General features: G+C 43.3%; 1 non-coding gene across 1 annotated transcript; it reads right to left on the bottom strand.

Annotated features, from left to right (window-relative positions):
* Positions 1-13,751: 13,751 nt before the first annotated feature.
* Positions 13,752-13,854, bottom strand: LOC126004678 (U6 spliceosomal RNA). Its single transcript, XR_007493943.1, has one exon. It is a non-coding gene; the product is annotated as a U6 spliceosomal RNA (small nuclear RNA).
* Positions 13,855-14,732: the final 878 nt, after the last annotated feature.

The raw sequence follows: 14,732 nt of genomic DNA, 5'->3' as shown, positions 1-14,732 counted from the left end.
GCGCGGGCGAAGAACCAAGGCACGGGGCGTTTTTTGGGGTGCGGGACCTCGCAGCACGGGGGCCTCCGGGGGGCCGCGGGCGCGCGACGTCTCTGCTCCAGCGGGGGGCGAGCGCGGGGTGCAGAGGCCGCGGGCAGAGAGAGCCTGGGTGCCGGCCACTGGCGCGCCCACGGAACGGCACCTGGTTCTCCTTAGTCCTCGTCAGTAACTCAGCATCAGACCAATTGGAGGAGGAATGTCAGAAATGAACACTTCATTTTCCAAGTATGTTAAACAATGCAAATGGGGGCCCTCGGTCCGGACACAGCTGGTTCAGATTACGGCGCTCACCCACTGGCGAGACTCCCCACAACAATCTCGGGGCGTCTGCCAGCACCAAGTGCGCCGAGCCCGGCCCCGCACTGGAGGCGATTGGAGGGCAGGAGCAGGGGGCGGGAAGTGGGGGGGCTGTTGACCCTTTACTGCCCACCCTGGAGGACCGGCCTGGGACCCCTTGGGTGGAGGCGGAGGAGGCCAGGGAGGGCCCAGCGCTTGGCGGCCTGGGATCCCTTCTTGGGGATACTTGTCCCGCTGCCCCCATTCAGAGGGACGGTTCCCTTAAACGCACAGCAGGAGGGACCCGAGTGAGTCCGAGGATTTCCTAGGAACTCCGGAGGAGAGGTTTGGGGTGGTGGAGTTGGAGGGGACAGGCTGGAGGACAGGGGAAGGAGGAGGCAGGGATGCAGTTCTGAGGAGCAAGTGAAGGGGGACCCTCCCTGGGCCCTTCCTCTCCAGAGGAAGGATCCCGCCTATGTCTGTCTGTCAAAAGGCACCTTGTCCGCAGGGGGTGACAAGGAAATAATTGTAAAGATGGGACATTCTCTGGTGAAGAGTCTCTTGGGGCTCAAAGATGGTTTTAACAAGTGAGAAGGTGGTTTGATAAGAGGAAAGGATGGTCCGAAGATCAGGAAGAGCAAAGACGCAGGTCCTTTATGGAACATCTTTATTTCTCTTTCTTGTTCACGGTTTTCTTTCTTTTTCTTTTTCTTCCTTTCCTTTCTTACTTCTTTCTTTCTTCTTCCTTCCTTTCTTTTCTTTCCTTGATTCCTTTTTTCTTCCTTTCTCCCTTTCTTTCCTTCTTTCTATCTTTCCTTTCTTTTCTTTCTTCTCTTTTTTCTTCTTTCTTCTTCCTTCCTTCCTCCCTTCCTCCCTTCCTCCCTCCCTTCCTTCCTTCCTTCCTCCCTCCCTCCCTCCCTCCCTTCCTTCCTTCCTTCCTTCCTTCCTTCCTTCCTTCCTTCCTTCCTTCCTTCCTTCCTTCCTTCCTTACTTTCTCTCTCTCTCTCTCTCTCTCTCTCTCTCTCTCTCTCTCTCTCTCTCTCTCTCTCTCTCTCTCTCTCTCTCTCCTTTTCTTAATTTTGGGCTGCACCTGGCATGCCCAGGGATTACTCTAGGTTCTGTACCCAGGGAACCATTTGCAGTTCTAGGGATCAAACCAGGACTTTTCTTTGTTTTGTTCCACACCCAGAGATGCTCAGGGGTTACTCCTGGCTCTGTGCTCAGAAATCACTCTTGGCAGACTTGGAGGGCCATATGGGATGCTAAAGAGCAAACTCGGGTTGGCTGCATGCAAGGCAAATGCCCTCCAATGCCTTTCCAACGGTCACAGAGCTATTAACTAATCCTGCTACACATTTCACCTTCTTTGAGCACTGTTTATTTAGGAGATGGAATCATATTTGAAAGTCACATTGGAGGCCAGAGAGAATATAGTGGGTAAGGCATTTTCCTTGCATGTGGTAGAATTGATTTAGATCCCTGGCACCACACAATGGTTTCCTGAGCACCACCAAGATAAGCCCTGAGCACCGTCAGTTTTGGTCCAAAGAAAGACAAAAAGAATGAAAGACAATAAGAATGGCAAAAGAGTTCATAGTTCTAAAACTGAGTGTCTACTATACTATTCCATGGTACGAGAAATTTTCTGAAATAAAATATTTATGGAGGTATTGTAGGCCACATCCAGTCTTGGCAGGGTTTGGGGAATCCTGGAGTTCTGGGGATCAAATATGGGTTGACTGCACACAAGGAAAATGCCGAAATATACTCGCTCTTTGGCTCATGAAACTTTAAAAAAATATACATGAACTGTAGAGACAGTACATTGGGTAGGGCACTTGCCTTCTACAGGCTGATCCCAGACACCTCATAGGATCCCCAAGCACCACCAGGTCTTATCTGTGAGTAAATAGCCAGGAATAAGTCCTAAGCACAGCTGGTATGATCCAAATAACAATAAAAAAAATTAAAAAAAAAACATATTTAGAAGATTCTTCCTCACTTACATTGCTTGCTATTAAGAGTAGTAATAGCTTTAATAATATTAAATATTATTTAATAATAATAAATAAGCATGATCTTATAATAGTTATTTTATTTTATAATAATCACAATAATTTATATGATTATATATTAATAACATATTGTGTTAATATAATATATAAATTAGTATTCATGGTTAATCATTAATAATATTATAATTATGATAAATAATATAATGGCATTGTGATTTTTAATATTATTAATTATTAATATAATATATCACTATAATTGACATATACTATAATATTTATTATATATAATAATTGTAAACATATGAGAAATATTTTTATTTATATTAATAAATAATTATTATTGAGTACTCTGTAAACTTAGACTTTCAAAAACAAATGACTGTGTAACTCATCAATAAACAAACAAGGACTAGAGTTACAGTACAGCAGGTAGGGTGCTTGTTTTGCGAGCAGCTGACCTAGCCTCAATTCCCAGCACACCATATGATCCCCCAAGCACCTCCAGGAATAATTTCTGAGTGCAAAGCCAGGACTATCCCCTGAGCACTGCCAGTATGCCCCCCACAAACCTAAACAAACAATAAAACTAGACATCTGGGGACAGTTCAACAGACTGAGCAGAGACTTTGCATACAAGAGGCGTGGGTTCAATATATGGCACAACAAGGTCCCCTGAGTACCACCAGAGCAATGTCTGAGCTAGGAGTAGGTCTGAGTATCACTAGGTATGACCCAAGTGGCACCCCAAATATAGACATTTAATAAAACATATTAGACAGCTCCATTATATTCAAGTTAAAATGAGATAGATGAGATATTGTTTGGTGGTAGTGTGAACCAGAATCTTCAGAGCCAGGAGCTAACTCAGAGGGCAGCAAGACCTGGTTTTTCATACAAAAGCTACACTTTCTATTCCAGTTGCACATGAGCACCACTGGGGGAGCTCTCTGGTGTTTGTCAAATTCTAGCACCCAGAAGGCTCCTTAGCATTTTCCCCAGAGTTAACCCTGAGCACCTCTGGATATGACCTCCTAGGACCTAGACCCCCAAAATAAGAAATTAAAATATAAAAAATTAACATTAGGTTTATTGAGAATGAACTCCTAAGGGACCGCAGCTGGGTCTAGAAATTAAAGCTACCATTTCTTAATGGTTCTATTTTAGATGCAAAATAGGTTTCTTATACCCACTGCTGCATGCAGTCTGGGCTCAGTACCTTGCACCACAAGGTCCCCTGAGTACCATCAGCAGCAATCTCTTAGCATGATCCTTCACCCCCTGGATTAGCATCCAGTCCCACCATAATACAGGACATGTGACCTCATGTGACATTTCCCAGCATGTCTTGCAGCTAGGTCTGGCTATTTCACTTCCTCAAATATGGATGCACCCTTCGAAGCCATATAAAGGAGGTCCAGCACTGCGGAGACCACAATACAAAACAAGTTCCCTCCGAGATGCTGGCTTAAATATAGGGTGGGTCACCATTGCACAGAACCTTCCAGACTTCACAAAAAACTGGGTTTCCTTTCAAGTTGGGGAAAGTCCATGCTCACAAATGATGCAGGTGATGATATGTTCTAACTACTATTATCCATTGGAACTGCCCTTTTGAGAGTATCATGAATGCCTTCCCGGGAGCCAGCACAAGGCAGGGAAGAGGCTAATCATGTCTCTGGTGGGCTCAGCCCACATCCGGTCCCCACAGCAATTCTGCAAGAGGAAACCACTGTTCACAGTGTAGGTGTGGACAGACCTGAGAGAACAGGGCCCTAGAGTTAGTGCTGCAAAAGCCAGCCTGGCCATCTCATAGGCTTAGGTCAGCACATTCCCTCGAACTTTGCTTTCTTCACTCAATGGTCACACACCAGGAATACTCCAGAGTTTCTGGGCCCTTCCATCATGACCTTTCTTAAGCACTCAGGAAGCCTTTGACTTCTCCTCCCATCTGGACTGGACCCCAAATGATCAGAAGAACTAAGAAATGACCAGCTAGGGCCAGAGTGAGGTTCAAAGGGCTGGAGTACAGGTGTGATATGGGGTGTCCCTAAATAGTCATCCCAGAATCACCCAAATAAGCTAAAATAATAGCCATGGCCTTATAGGGAGGGGGTCTAGGCCACCTTTCCTCCTCCTAGAATGTTGCTATTGACCCAAAGACTTCCATACACATGAACCCTTTGTCAGTCTTTTCCAAAGTTCCACCCTGCCAGCTTCTTACCACCAGCCTCTCACAGAGACCTCTCAAATCTGGCCCTGCCTCCTCCATTGTCAGGAAAGGTGTTCCCTCAATCACCCATGATCTTAGGATTCTCTTCTTCACCCTTAACTGCTTCCCCTTCTCTATGAAGGGTGCACTGAGATTCTATCTCCCCTTGACTGAGCCCACATCTTTAACTCCTTGAGTTTCTTTCCTTCCAGATGTATCTAGCTGCTTTTCTCTCCAGCCCCATTTCTTCTGCCTTTCTAAGAGAAACACAGCCTCTCTCCCCTTTCTTTTTTATTGTCATGGAAATAGTGTGGATCTTATAGCTAAGAGGGAACACAGGTCCTATAGCATCTCACAGACCCCACAAATAGTATTCACATCCATTCCCTCTCTACAGAACCCCCAATGCTTCTGTCCTCAGGAGACTATTCCCAACATGCTTTATTTTTTCTGGCATATCAAGTCCCCAATGAGGAAAACTAGTGCTGTGCACGAGTTTCCTGAGAGAGGTCCTGCCCCTCACAGAAACCCCACTGCAATTATCAGTGTGGGGCTTCGTAGGCATTGGTAGTGGGGAGGTAAAGCTCAATGGTATGTTCTGTGCTGGTCTCAACTGACCCCCAAATCTCACATCTCACTTGATCAGGAGATGCTCCTGTGAAGGCAATAGATCCTAACCCTAACCCTATCTCTGAAACATACAATCTCTGGGGTGCTGGCTTCCTTTATATGGTTTCCAAAGGTTCAGTCATATTTGAGGAAGTGAAATAGCCAGACCTAGCTGCAAAGAATGCTGGGAGATGTCCCATGAGGTGACATGTCCTTAATCCAGGAGTTCTCCAAGAGCAAAGAGAGCAGATAAAAGAGAACAAGCAACCCCTGGTGCTGACTGAGGGAGCCCCAGTTCTCTCTTCCTAGACCATCACTTCTCTGTGGCTCCATTGTCAATCACAAGGTAGTTGCTTTTTCTCAGCCTGTCTCTTGCCTCATCATCTTGTTCTGACATCTTTGTAAACTTGTTCATTTGATATTATTGTCCATTTTAACATCTCAATCCAGCAACCTGTAATAAAAAACACAACAGGGTTTAGAACCTGGTTTTTTTTTTTTTTTTTTTTTTGGGTTTTTTTTTTTGGTTTTTTTTTTTTGGTTTTTTTTTTTTTTGGCTCCTATTACAGGATTTATTGCCCTTTTATTGACTTAAAGTTTTTAGGTTTGAACTTATTTCTGCCCTTTTCTTATGTGTGTTACTGTTCTGATTGTTAAGTGGTGACACAAGGGACATTGACAACGAGATGGAGCTCAGGGATACAGGGTGGTGCCTGAAGTGGAGCCCCCATTTCCTGCCCACTTATTCCCTTATTTGGACTCTTCCACACTCTGGAACATAACCCACTGTCTAGAAGATATTGGGATTTCTTGCACATATTAGGAATTCTTCGGAAATTCAGAGGATTATGGAACACCTGGGATTTTCTCAGGGCTTGTGTGAGTAGATGTGGAACAACCATAATACATGGAAAATGTGGGTTTCTGACTCTCTGAGTCTCTGGGCAGCAGCCTCTGTGTGGATTCAGGCACTACAGCAGGAAGGAGCTGCTGAATTTCCTCTCTAGTGCTGTTTTCTCAATATAAATTGAGTTTTGAAGCAAACGATCTATTTAATATAATTTGAAACTGACTTTGAATGATATGGTCACAGTTCTGGGGTACTTTGTGTATATGTTTTGTTATTGGTGGTGGTGGTGGTTTGTTGTTATTGCCAGTTTTTAGAATCCAACCAAGGCCCTCACATATGCAAGGCATGTGTCTTAGCACTGAGCCCCTCCTTGGCCCAGAATAATATGCACAAAGACCTCATTTCTACTTGCAATTCACAAAATATGGTCCATATTAGAAAACCTCTGGGATTCCAGACTGACCTGTAAAATTGGCTCCTCCAAACATTAATTGGGCCATATGATGTTGCCCACTTTTAACTGTGGTGAATAAAATTCTAAAATACACCAAGATGGACCTGGGTTTGATTCCTGGCATCCCATATGGTCCTCCGAGCCTACCAGGGGTGATTTCTGAGCACAGAGCCAGGAGTAACCCCTGAGTGCCACTGGGTGTAGCCCCAAAACAAAAAAAAATTCTAAAATACAAACATATCTCATATCAATTCATCAGATATTTCTGTTCCCCTTGAGGGACCACCCAAGCAGTGCTCAGGAGGCTGGAGTCACATCCAGTGGCTTTAATGTAATGTTCTAAGGAGATCATACTGCTGGGACCTGGCCAGGGATCAGGTGAGTCAACCAGAGGTGCTTGAACCAAACCAAACACTCATGCTATGCCCAGTCAAAGCCCCTTTGGTGTTCAAGGACTTCCAACACCTTACCCAGAGACCCTGGGTGGGGAGGGCATGGGCAAATGAGTACCCAAGTAATGGGTACCCAAGTTTTATAGTAATCCATATTTGAAACCATTTAATGACTTCTAGGAAAATAAAAACTCAGAGAGGGGCTGGAGACCTAGTACAGTGGGCAGGGAGCAAGCCTCGCATTGGCTGTCTGCACCACATTTTGGTCCCTTAGCACCACCAGAAGTAATCCCTGAGCATAGAGCCAGGAGGAAGACCTGAGCAGAGCCAGGTGTACCACCACACCTCAAACATCCCCCAAAGTTAAAAACAACAACAAAATTATCAGCTAGATCCCAGTCAATTCTGGATACTTTCAAGAAATTATGTCACAACATTGAAACAGACCTTCTCACCATTTTCTTTATAATAAGATTTTTTTTTGTTTTGGGCCACACCCAGTGGTGCTCGGGGGTTACTACTGCCTATCTGCTCAGAAATAGCTGCTGGCAGACATGGGGTGCCAGGATTCGAACCAACCACCTTAGGTCCTGGGTTGGCTGCTTGCAAGGCAAACGCGACTGTGCTATATCTTCGTCCCCATAATAAGATCTTTTAAGTGAGCCAATGATAGAATTGTTCTAATATCTTGTTTTCAGGGAAGTTTTTTGGAAGACTGAAAGATTCTCTAAGATACATTATTTTTTAGATAAATTGCAGTATTTATGAAAAACTAGTTGTTTAAATCTTCAGAAGATTGAGATTTTTCTACCTGGGACTGAATAGACTATTGATAATCAACATAATATTGACCTATAAATCTCTCTTTTTTTTTTTTTTTTGTGGTTTTCGGGTCACACCCGGCAGTGCTCAGGGGTTTTTTCCTGGCTCCGTGCTCAGAAATTGCTCCTGGCAGGCACGGGGGACCATATGGGACGCCGGGATTCGAACCAATGACCTTCTGCATGAAAGATAAACGCCTTACCTCCATGCTATCTCTCCAGCCCCTTTTTTGTGGTTTTTGGGTCACACCCAGCAGGGGTTATTTCTGGCTCCAGGCTCAGAAATTGCTCCTGGCAGACACAGGGGACCATATGGGGCTCCGGGATTCGAACCAATGACCTCCTGCATGAAAGGCAAATGCCTTACCTCCATGCTATCTCTCCGGCCCCGACCTATAGATCTCTTCATTTATTATCTTATAATTAATAAAACTGAAAATTTTTTCTTAGTATTTTTAATCCAAAAGTCCATTATTTTCAGTGCCATATTTGTATAAACATGAAGAGAAATACTTTCTCTTTGTAATGGAAACTTTGAGAGCTCTTTATATTTCTAAGACTATGATATATTGGGAAGAATAGGAATTCAGATTAACCTCAATAATGAAGAGAAGCTCAATGCCTTATTCAAAGGGTTCTAGTCTACTAGTGGTGACAAAGTAGCCCCTTGAAAGGACCAAGAACCCCAGGACATTGGGAGGACCTCAGAAAAACAAGTGTTGCAGGTGGATCCTGCAACAAAAAAGAAATCCTGGGCCGGAGAGATAGCACATTGGTGTTTGCCTTGCAAGCAGCCAATCCAGGACCTAAGGTGGTTAGTTCGAATCTCGGTGTCCCATATGGTCCCCCCCCCCCCCCCCGTGCCTGCCAGGAGCTATTTCTGAGCAGATAGCTAGGAGTAACCCCTGAGCACTGCCGGGTGTGGCCCAAAAACACACAAACAACAACAAAAAATTCTGGGTCTCACATAGCATAAAATTGACTATCTCGGAAGAAAGGGGCAGTCCATGCCCCTGCCCTTCCAAAATCATGCCTCCATCACCCAGAATCACCTTTTTTCCAGATGGCCCTACCTCATCACTGACCCTCTACAATTTCCTTTGGGAATCTGACCAAATCTCAGATAAGTCGGTTTTGGAGCTGCTATCTCCAGGGCTTTCTGGAGCAAGTGTGAGCACCCTTCCTCCATAATATACTTCATCCAGGAGGCCTGGCAGCTGAGTACATGCCCTTAAGAGTCATAGTATCGGGGCCAGCGAGGTGGCGCTAGAGGTAAGGTGTCTGCCTTGCAAGGGCTAGCCAAGGATCAGGTCTGAGGTTCGATCCCCGGAGTTCCATATGGTCCCCCCAAGCCAGGGGCAATTTCTGAGCACTTAACCAGGAGTAACACCTGAGCATCAAACGGGGGTGGCCCAAAAAAACAAAAACAAAAACAAAAAAAAAAAGAGTCATAGTATCAGTAACAGTGCTTTGAATTTCTGGACAAATTCATTTGTTTGAAACTGTCATCCCTAAAGGAACACCCCACTTTAACAAAATGGACAGCTAACAATAAGAGATTACTAACTCTTCTGCCATTGTATTACTGACTTTATTGGAATACATTAATTTTCACAAATGTGCTTGCTACTGGACTTTTTATTTTTTACTTCTTTTATTTTCAACTTTCTTCTTTTTCTTTTAATTTTTTCTTTCTACTTTATTTTATACCTTTGCTTTTAATTATCTGGAAACAAATGTATTATGACAAACTATGTCAACTAGGTAATGCATTTTCTCTAAATAAATTAAAAAGTAATCTTGGGCCTTGTTCACCTTAGCTTGACTTAAGCTTCAATTAAGTCAGCCTTAAGACTGACTTTACTTCCTAACATTTAAAATTGAGGCCCACTAAGGGATTAGGTAGACCTGGAATAGACCATGCAACTTTGGCTTTGATGTGGAAGAGTTTTAGCCCCACCCCCAAATAGAGCTATCCTTGCTCAACAGCACCATTGTGAGACAAAGTCTCCCCCAAAGGGGAAATGTCAAACCCGTTTCCAACTTGGCCTTTCTTCTTTCTCCCTGGAAAGTCAGGATTTTCCAGGGTTGGGAAAAGTTCAAACTGGCCTGAGATTTATAATTTGGAAAATGTGACTGCCAATTCTGCTATTAGTCTTCTTAATAATAATTGTTTAATAATTGTGGTTTGTTTGTTTATTTGTTTATTTATTTAGTTAGTTAGTTAGTTAGTTAGTTCATTGATTATTCTGAATCTAAAGTTCAAGGATTGGTACAAGCAATCTGCATAATTACATCTGTTCTTATTGTTCTTGTGCAAAAAGCAACAAACCCCCCAAGGCCCCCTGAAAAACCCAAACAAAAAACAATAACAACAACAAAAAAACCTGACCATGTTGATCAAAATGAACATAATTTGTTACTGCAATGTTTCAAAAGATTATGGGGTTCAGAACCCTGTCTTTTAATGGAGATCAGCTTATGGTTCTCTTCTTCATGTTGTACAAATTCTTACCTATCAACTAAAGGCCATCCTGAGTTATTCTATCCTTTGACTGCGACTTTCTGAACAATTTTTTTTATTTTCTAGTTGATTTTCAGGCATGAAGAATTCTCAGTCCTATTCTAAAGATTGCATGCTGGGATGTTGAGTATACACGTAAGGTCTGATTCCCACACAGATCTAACTCAACTTCCAGAGAAATGGAAGGAAAAACTGACTGTTGCGGGGGCCTGCGAGGTGGCACTAGAGGTAAGGTGTCTGCCTTGCAAGCGCTAGCTAAGGAAGGACTGCAGTTCGATCCCCCAGCGTCTCATATGGTTCACCCAAGCCAGGGGCAATTTTTGAGCACTTAGCCAGGAGTAACCCCTGAGCATCAAACTGGTGTGGCCCGAAAAACCAAAAAAAAAAAAAAAAAACTGACTGTTGGTATTGAAGTTAACCCAAGGAAATTAAGAGTTGAATTCAAGGGAGTAGGGAGATAGTACAAATCCAAGATACCTGTTTATATGGTCTCCCCTGATTCAGACCCCAAACGAGGCGCATGTGTGACCCCTTGAATATTTCATTAGTAACAACTGAGCATAGAGACATGAGCAACCCCTGAGCATTGCCAGTGTGGCCCCAAAGCCAAACCAAACCGAAACAAACCTACTTCTTAAGATGGTGACCAGGAGATGGTTTGGGGGATGAGCATTAGCCTGGCATCTTTTAAAGTTGCTAACTTCTGATCACATCTGTTCTTCTCTCACCAACTCTTGTCACTTGACCACTAACCAAACTTAGTCAACAAACTCTGACATTTGCATCTGGTAACAACTAGATCTTCTGTCACCTACAAACTCTACAAGATGCAACTCATTCAAGATTAAGATGTGCTATTGAAAACTACTTTCAAATAATAAAAATAAAATTGGCAGTATGAGAGAAAACAAGAGCCCCTCTAGAAATGCCAGCCTGGCAGTGTAGGCTAGGCATTTTCTCCCAGCAATGCCCCCAAGCACTGAGCACAGTCTCAGGATTCCAGTAGCTCTGCTGCCTTGGACAAGCCCAGTCAAACCCCTGATCCCCATCAGCATGTGTGATCCTAAGGAGAGGCACCACAAAGGGGTGTGTGCCCAGAGGGGGAGTGTGACACCGATGACCCCATAACCAGAATGTGATCAACATCACTAGTAAAACATATGACCCCAACAAGCATGTGGCATGTGGAATCCCTGGTCCTCACAACAGCAGAAAGAAAGCAGTGGGGGAGACTGGGGCCACAGGTATTATTATTGTTTAAACTGGGTTCACAGATTCATTGTATTTCTCAGTGGCAGGTTTTAAAGTTGAATAAGGTTTTAAAGATACATCAGAAAACATGGCATACTTTTTATTTTTTGCTTTGGTTTTGCTTGGGGTGCATCCAGCAATGCTTGAGGGGCACCCCTGATAATATTCAGGGACCATGTTGTGTCAGAAATGGAACCTAGACCTTCAGCAGCCCAAACTATGGCCTAATGCTAAGATTTGTTAACCCTGGGTATTGTGTATCAGAGTTTGCTGTCTTGCTCTGTATCCTTTGTAAGACTTCATTTATTTATTTTGTGGGCCTCTCCTTAATGTTTGTAGAAACAGTCCCTGCTTTTCCTCAGTGAGCATGACTGGGTAATGTTAAAATTAGGTAAATCTTGGAAAAGCTTATGCGAATTCATTATTTTCTGGACTTTCCTTTAATGTCTGTATTTATAATTGCCACTTTGAAGTGTGTGTGTGTGTGTGTGTGTGTGTGTGTGTGTGTGTGTGTATGTGTGTGTACAAAACCCAGCATTGATACCCAGAGTTCTTTTTTCCTTTTTGGGGCTGCTTTTGTTCTAAGTATTGGTCACCATTCTTTTTGTGTTACTTTAATTTTTGGTTGAAAACTGGGCAATTCATATTGAAACAACTCAAGGTTCTCATGGAAGTTATTTTCTTTTTTTTTTTTTTTCCATAAGAACTTGAAGTGAGGGTCCGGAGAGATAGCACAGCAGCATTTGCCTTGCAAGCAGCCGATCCAGGACCAAAGGTGATTGGTTCGAATCCCGGTGTCACATATGGTTCCCCGTGCCTGCCAGGAGCTATTTCTGAGCAGACTCTCAGAGTAACCCCTAAGCACTGCCGGGTGTGACCCAAAAACCAAAAAAAAAAAAAAAAAAAAAAAAAAGAACTTGAAGTGAAATGGACAGTTCTGTCTTCTCTTACTGAACAGAGAACCCCTTGGCTCTATTTCTGCAGGACTGTGTTTCCCTCATCCATTGTCTGGTACCAAAGCTGGTACCAATACCACAGTCTGGTAGCAGAGCTGAGCTCCTTTGTGTAACCAACTCACTTTTGAGAGTGCTGCATGTGGTGACCAGGAGGCCCAGAATCCCCACTGGAAACTTTTGGCAAATCAATGCAAGACTCTAAACAGGGCTTCCGGTCAGACTCTGCAGTCCCTGAAGCCTTCAAGGTTGCACTTAGAGAAGTTCAGGGAACCATGTGGTGCCAGTATTCCAAGCTCAGGTAGGTGTATGCCAGACATGTGTCCTCAGTACTATACTATCTTCCAGCCCCCCAGTTTACTCATAACTGCCCAACTCATGTTTGTTGCCCAGCCCTTCAGTTGCTCTGAGAACATGGGGCAGTTTGAGCAATAAGCTAGAGTCCTTAATGGTTCTTCATGGATGTTCCATATGCTTTTCAAACATCCTGTTTTAACCATGTGTCTCTGGACCCTCCTCATCGTTGTCTCATGTGGCGGCCAAATTCTTGGGGAAATGACTCTGAAAACGTTCAAGATATTTTCAGAATCAATGTAAGCTTTCAAAATTAAAAAATCACCTCACTCATCTAGTACTCATTTTGTTGTTAGGTTGGGGCTGGGAATCAAATGCAGGACTTCACACATGTAAAGTGAGTGCTATCCCACCAGTTATATTCCAGCCTCTAGAATTTGTAACCTTGATCATTACTATTCTTTTATATTTATGGAGTGTGGCTGAAAATGCCTTTCACAAACGGCTGTCACCTTAACCTACAAATAACATCATCCTATTTAAAATACCCCTATGATGGGGACAGAGGGAGCACAGTAGGCAGGGCACTTGCTATACACAAGCCAATTTAGGCTTGATCCCTGACACCCAGTATGGTCCCATGAGAACTGCCAATAGTGATTCCTGAGCCAGGACTAAGTCACGAGCACTGCTGAGTATGGCCCACAAACAGCAGAATAAAATAAACACCCTTGACAAGGCTGAAGACACAGCCCCTTGTAGAGCAGCATGCCTCTGATGTAGAAGGTCTGAAGCTGTTTCTGGTACCATAATAAAAACCATTTCTCGTACCCAGTTGCAAACTGACATTATTTTGTTCCTACTTCTTTTCTTTAAATAAATGCTTCCCTTCCTATCAGAGATAGACAAAGTTCTGTGGTAAATCGGTGCATTGGGAAAATATATTGCAGGGACCCAGGATATAGTGCAAAAGTCTAGAGTGCTACAAAGCCCTGGTGGAACTTTATAAGAAATAAACACCCAACCTCATTATAAAAAGGGAGAAGAAATTAACAGAAACTTCCTCAAAAGAGACACGCATCATGAATTTGAGTGTCATCCTTGAGCAGGGGCCATGCTAATCTTCTCTGTATTGTTCCAATTTTAGTATATGTGCTACCAAAGCGATGATGATGATGATGATGAGAGAGATAGATGATGAGGGAGAGAGATAGACACAGAATAGTCATACTCATCTATGGGTTTTAAGAAAATTAAGGACATTATTGTTTATATATATGTATCTTTATTTAAACACCTTGATTACAAATATGATTGTAATTGGGTTTCAGTCATGCAAAGAACACCACCCTTCACCAGTGCAACATTCCCATCACCAATGTCCCAGATATCCCTCCTCCCCACTCCACCCCTGCCTGTACTCTAGACAGGCTTCTACTTCCCTCGTTCATTCACATTGTTAGGATAGTTCTTAATGTAGTTATTTCTCTAACAACACTCATCACTCTTTGTGGTGAGCTTCATGTAGTGAGCTGGACCTTCCAGTCCTCCTCTCTTTTGTCTCTGAGAATTACTGCAAAAATGTCTTTTATTTTTCTTAAACCCATAGATGAGTGAGTCTATTCTGTGTTTTTCTCTCTCCCTCTGACTTATTTCACTCAGAATAATAGATTTCATGTACATCATGTATAGGAAAATTTCATGCCTTCATCTCTCCTGATAGCTGCATAATATTCCATTGTGTATATGTACCACAGTTTCTTTAGCCATTCATCTGTTAAAGGGCATCTTGGCTGTTTCCAGAGTCTGGCTATTGTAAATAGCACTGCAATGAATATAGGTGTGAGGAAGGGATTTTTGTATTGTATTTGTATGTTCCTAGGGTATATCCCTAGGAGTGGTATAGCTGGATCGTATGGGAGCTCAATTTCCAGGTTTTGGAGGAATCTCCATATCGCTTTCCATAAAGGTTGGACTAGACAGCATTCCCACCAGCAGTGAATTAGAGTTCCTTTCTCTCCACATCCCCACCAGCACTGCTTATT

This window comes from Suncus etruscus, chromosome 3 (assembly GCF_024139225.1).
Source record: "Suncus etruscus isolate mSunEtr1 chromosome 3, mSunEtr1.pri.cur, whole genome shotgun sequence".
Classification (NCBI taxonomy): domain Eukaryota; kingdom Metazoa; phylum Chordata; class Mammalia; order Eulipotyphla; family Soricidae; genus Suncus; species Suncus etruscus.
This window is presented reverse-complemented; position numbering and strand designations above follow the sequence as displayed.